Source organism: Vicugna pacos, chromosome 3 (assembly GCF_048564905.1).
Source record: "Vicugna pacos chromosome 3, VicPac4, whole genome shotgun sequence".
Lineage (NCBI taxonomy): Eukaryota > Metazoa > Chordata > Mammalia > Artiodactyla > Camelidae > Vicugna > Vicugna pacos.
In genome coordinates, this window is record NC_132989.1 from 52,639,030 (window position 1) to 52,645,603 (window position 6,574).

Here is a 6,574-nt window from a genome sequence, read left to right on the forward strand (position 1 = left end):
CTGTTGTTTCCTTCTATTACAGCATTTATCCCAAGCTGCAGGCCGATGAATTCCTTATGTTTCTGCTTTTCTTTCCACGAGGGTAGCTCATTATACACTTTAATTTTCCAGTTAATTTTTATATACTAATTACAGTGGTCTGTCTTACCCCTGAGAATCACTGTCTCTTTCTGTATTCATGCAAATTTTTCAACACTGATATCATGCTATTGCAGATTTCTCATCAATAGCAAGAAAAGTGTATAGTCCCTCCTTCTTAGTCCTATATTGTGACTTTACTTCTCTTCCTCTCTTCAATTCAAATGTCTTTTGTGTTCCTTCAGACGCCTATTACTGGCATATGTCAACATCACTTCTAAATAAGTCAGTTTTATTTAGCATACTACACTTCATTACTTTATTCTTTTCTGTCTTCAATCTCTTCTGACTTTGATCATTTACTTGCATTCAGTGTATGTCTTTTTAAGTATGTATCTTCAGTTTTTGCATGTGTACATTCAGTGACTAATCAAATGGATTTATTTAACATTTAATAATCTTAATTTAACACCAACTGCATGCAAGAATTTTATGAAATCAGAGACATCAAAATGAAAATGGCAAAATTCCTGATCTCAATTATCTGTTGGGAGAAGATATAAAATTTGAAGAAGTATATATTATGTATGCTGCTCTCTATTAAAAGAATGCTTCCCTTCCACTTTAAATCTTATTCTAATTTTTCTGACCTGGCTCAATTTTAGTATAAATGTTGCCAAAAAATCAGCCTCTGCACCCCAAAAAACCGAATTCAGACTCGGAGGCAGAGTTTTGGGAGCAAAGAAAATACCAGCAATATATTGCTTTGCCCAGCAAAGGGATTGACAGCAAGCTAATGCCTTAAAGACTGTGAACCCATCTTGGGGTTGGGATCTTGAAGTTTCATAGAAAACCTGGATGGAACAGAAAAGGTGGTAGCAATCAGGGTGTTTTACAGGGTGCTATATTCCTCTTCACCTCAGTGAATCTTAAGGTAGAACTCCGAAGGGTCTGTCCATTCTTCTGAGATTATCAACGTATTATCTCCTTCCTGGAGCACATAGCCTCTGGGTTAAAGTTATTCTCAGTAAAGAATAGATCAACAAACAGCTTTGAATCAGGGAAGTCAGTTTGCTTTATACTCCTTCATAAACTTAGAATCATTCTTCTTTCAGACTGAGTTTAGTGATGAATCTCTGTGGTCTGACCACCCCTCATGCATAAATTAGCTAAGCTACTTATATGAAAAATCATAAAGTCTGGCTAGCTGTCCATCAGCCTTAGGGCCTGTGGGTTCCTAATACATGTACACATCTCTGTATTCCCAGTGCTTAGAGTTCAGAGATGATACTCAATAAATAAGTTTTGATTGCCCAAATGAATGAATGACTATGTATTATAATAGAGATTGAAGTACACATCATTGAAAAGATAGAGAATCTTCCTTTGCACAATATTTTTGTTTACTTTTTATTAGAATGAGTTCTTCATTTAGTTGATAATTATCATATTTTAATTCATCTATATCAAATATAAGAAATAACCTCTGCATTTTGTAAAACAGAGATTTGTGGATTATTTATATTTTCCTTCTTAGTGTTATAACATGTTCTAGCTGAATTAATTTTGAGAGATTTAAAATATCATTGTTTTATTTTATCAAATTATGATTTAAAGTAGATGCCTACATTTATAATTATATGAACCCCACCCAGTTAAAACTCTCTCTGTTGATATTAGGGGTAGCATGACTGTCATTAAAGATGAATGGAGGTCACATATTAATATCATATTAATTTTTATTTTTACAAAGACCTTGAAGCAGTTCTTATAATAAACCCTTAGATAAGCACCTGGTCCATCTTACTCTGTCCTGAGTTGTATGAATGTCTCCCCTGTATTTATATCTCAGTAATAGCATCATTAAATTGCTGGCTCGGACTTAACTTGTCACTGTGCATTTTTGTAAGTGGCTCTTGTGGGATGTACTTTTGTAATTTTCTGTCAGTGGGATGTGGTTCTGTAATTTTCTGAGGTACCTGAGTGGAGACTTTCAAGAAACATAAAGGGGCTACATGGTCAGCTACGTGTAGAGATCAGGAATGAAGAGTTGCTGGGATGAACCAATCAGTTTCAGCTTTTTGTGAATATAAATCTAAGAAATAGATTTTAATTCCCAAGATGAGCAAAGTAAAATGGTGCAGATAGATCATAAAACTCAGTTGTTCCCCAAGTTAAAAAAATAATAATAATAATAAAAAGAAGGTCTGTGGGTTTTTTTTTGATATCTAACATCTTTAAATATTTATAGTTATATATCTAAATATTATCATTTACAAAATGAAATATCTGGACATCCTAAAGCTAAGACTGAATTCACCCAGTTTCTGTCTTGCTACATTTGAAAATCAGTATCTAGGTTAAAAGTAGATAAAGAAAGGTAACTCAGGCCCTTGATACAATGACTTTAACAACCTCAAAGGGTTTGGAGAACTACTGGAATACCGATAACTCTTGAACACTTGATGTATTTGTTGGGCACAGGGACTTTTCTCCTGCTATTGCCAGCCCCTTGAGAAAGTCAATAGTACTTTAAGAGGGAGACTGTAGGAGAGTTAAATTACACATTAGATTAAGAAAAGCTGATGCAAATAGATTGTTTATATGTCCAATACTTTTTCCAGCTCTGAGCACAACCTTCTATCTAACAGAAACCGAGTGATCAAGTTTGAGGATAATTAAAACATTTTCTGCTGCCAAAAAAAATGATCAGTGCATGGAATAAAGTGCCACAGAGCATGTTCCTGTATGGAGATCTTCACAAATACAAGAGATGCATTAAATTTAGGCAGGTTTCCTGCACTCTCTTTTAATTAAGAATAAACACAAATAGGATTGGATATCATTACCCCTCCTACCCTACTGTCTAGAAGATGACAATAATATTGATACTCCTCCTCTTCCTCCTCCTCCTACTGCCAAAATCATTTAATTATACTATAGAGCACCTATGTATTTCATCTCCTTTATTTTATAGAAGAACCACATGAAGGCATATTTTTGGCTTATGGCATTTTGCTTAATAAACTTGTTAAGTACAACAGTTTTCTATTCAAGTCATAAATTTTAGTGATCCTCTCTGTTATTATGTTGTATAATATGTTATTTTAATTTTTTGAATAATATTGATAACTTTCTTCCTTTTTTCACCTATAATGGGATATATTTTAAGACATTAAAGCAACTTGAGGAAAAGAGAATATCTTAATGCAGTTAAAATCACAATTTTTATCAACATGCATTCACAAACACTTTTAATCTTATCTCCTGTAACTACTAACAAGTCTTTGTTGAGCATTCCTGATTCTCTTCCCTTAACATTATTTTACTGGTGTTGATTTCCCTTTAATCCTTAGCTAACATGTATATATAAAAAAGTCAAAATCTTTTAGGAAAAAAGGTATACTTTTAATTAGGATTTAACTGTGAAAAATCTTATTCTATTTTCTATTTGTTAAAGAAATACAATCATGTTTTCAAGTATATCACATGACATAGTATTGATAAGTGATGAATACAGTAAGAATTTATTTTGAAAATTTTTGAAATGTCTGTCAGATTAACAGGGGTAAAAGTGATTCTCACATCTATATTTGATTGAGCTGTATACAATTGCCAATATTTGATAACCTTTGACTTACAAAAATGGCACATTTACTTCATTTTAAAGTAAATACACAAAGTTTATATTTCAGGGAAATAATAAACTTGATAGTTCCTATTTTAATGAGATCCTAATAATTATGTCTTAAAGATTGTTTCTTTTCCTGCTTTTCAGGAAGTGTAATGAATGTTATCATTGCAGTGGGAAATATACCACATATCCTTTATTGCTGTGAAAGTTTTCCAAATTTTAGATGAAAAGTTCTTCCATCTAAAGAAAACTCCCAGTTACCATTTTCAGACAATTTGCAGGCATCGTGGTTCAGAAGAAAGGGCTTGGTCTCTGGAATCAGGGAAAGATACGTTGGGGTGCTTGCTCTACCATTGTGTGACCTTTGTCTTCCGTTGTCTTGATCTCTCTGAATCTCATTATCTCCATTACTCGTTAAAAGGACACCAGCCACTTTCTCTGGAGTTAAAGTGGGTAACAGATATGCAGTGCCTGGTCCCAGGGAATGTAGGCGCTCCCTCCTGCTGACCTAATCAGTAAGCACTGACTGTGCCTCTCGTGTAAGGCCATGCCTTCTGTCATATGTACTTGGTTTTGGTAAGCTAGAAGTGCTCTGGATATGGCTTTCTGGAATGCTTTCTTTACAATACAATGTAGTAGTATTCTCTGAACTTGCATTTTTGTTTTAATTTTTTCTTAATTTCTTCTTTATTAAGAGCAATGGGTATTGAACAAAGAAAGACCAAAGTAGCAGCATTACAACTAACAAAGTGAACCTAACATTGAAAATGTAGACCTGGAGATGAGTAGGGGTGAGACACACAAGTCTCAGACTTCTAAGAGGATGGATCTGGAATCCTTTCGTGTTGAGATTTTTACTGGAAATCATAATCTTTCGCTACTTAGAGCCACAACCTGTGAGGATTATTTAATAATGAAAATATTTCAGCCATCTTATTACCCCTACTACAAATAATAGCAAATCATGTTGAGTGATCACGCTATGTTAAGGCATTATCCCATTTAATCATTACAACATTATAAGTCACTTTATCACTTTAAAGATGCAGAAACAGAGTCTTAGTGAGCTTAAAAAAGTAAGTGTCCGAATTTTAGCCCAGGATTGCCTGACATCATAGGAACCAAGCTCTTAGTCGTTATATCATATTGACTTTCTTCTTATTATTATTTCTGGATCATATATGGAGAAAGAATATTTCTCTTTCAGGAAAGCTATCACATTTATCAGAAGAAAACAGTTTTTGCTTAGTTTTATTTATTCTTCTTGAAATGGCTTTAAAAAGAAATATATGTGGTGGTCCACATTTTCATATTCCAAGAAAAAGAATAAGTTTGTTGTTAAGAAGGAAAGGCATAACACAGGCAATCTGTTTAACCTTATTCCATCTCATTAAAAACAATTCTACTAAACATATGGAGATATAACTAGGTTTGGCATCAAACAAAATTAATTATCTCATGTTTCTAGTCAGTTCTCCTAGATAGATTTCTAAATAACACCTGCTACTGAAGCAGCTCTCCATGGGCGTAACATCACAGCTATACTGCTTTGTAACTCTCCGTGTTGCTGAAATCTCTGTCGCCTTATGAAGTTTAAAAGAAAGTAATCTATGTTATTTTCTTTCTTTAAAATGATTGATTGTATCAGGATAATTGTTAGAATTTAGCTGATAGATCTCCCTTCAGAATTATATAATACACATTTTTTCCCGTTCTCTTAGGATTTAACTAGAATGTGTGACCTTGTGCTCCTGGGTTTCTATAGAACCAGGATGAAAGGGATATTGTGTTGTTGCTGAGTCCTGACACAGTGGTGAGACAGAGGCTTCTTTGCCTGTGCTAATGATGCAGGAAAACGGACGTGGGGGGTGTGGAGGGCCATGTCCAAGGTCTCGGTTGAGCCCCTGGGATGTGCCCTGCCAAGTGCGGGTCCTTGGCTTCGCACAGGAAACAATTCAAGAGCGAGCTACAGTTGAGTGAAAGTAGATTTATTCAGAGAGATACATTGAAAGGCAAGAGAAAGGCCATGAGGTGTAGGGGTTGGGTGCTGAGATTAAAAGTAGGTATACACTCCATTCTGTCTATGTGGGCCTTCTTGGAAGAGGGAGAGAGAGGGGCAGCTTCGAGGCGCCCTGTTGCTAGTTTTTATGGGCTTGGTGGCTTCATATGCTAAGAAGTGGAAGGACCAGTTTAAGTAGCCTGGGGAAGGGGCTGGGATTCCCAGGAAGTTGGCCATTTCCCACTCTTTGATCTTTTGTGGCTAGCCTTGGGACTGCCATGGTGTCTGTTATTCACCATGTTAATATATTACAATGAGTATATTATGAAACTCAAGATCTACTAGAAGTTAAATCTCTCATCATCCTGAGCCTCAAGGCCTACTAGGGGTTGAATCTTTCACCATTTTGATGTTAATTGCTGTAGCATTCCTTGAAGAGCTGTGCCCCTGTCCCCTTACATCCTGTCTCACTAACTCTGGATTCCCTTTAGTGGGGCGTTTTTTGGAGAAGTTCTAGGCCAGTGACCTCTTTCCCTCTTGCTGCCTGTGAGTCAGTCCTGAGAGAGAAGTTAATCTTCCACTGTTCCACCTGAAAAGAAGTAAACTGTAGTGTGAGAAGGCAGATACATGTGATTCAGCCTGGTCCTATTGTTAGCTGTATTCTTCAAGTTCCTCATCTGCAAGGTGATGATAACAGCGTTGTTGATCTGCAGTTTCCTGGAGAGCTTCCTGCGTGCAGTCTGAAACTGGCCCCTGTTCACAGAGGGCAGGGGGAGAGATCTAATAAAAAGACGTAGAAAACTCCAGATTGTTAGCTGGTGGGTTGAACAAGCGAGAGAATTTACCGAAAGACAAGCATATTT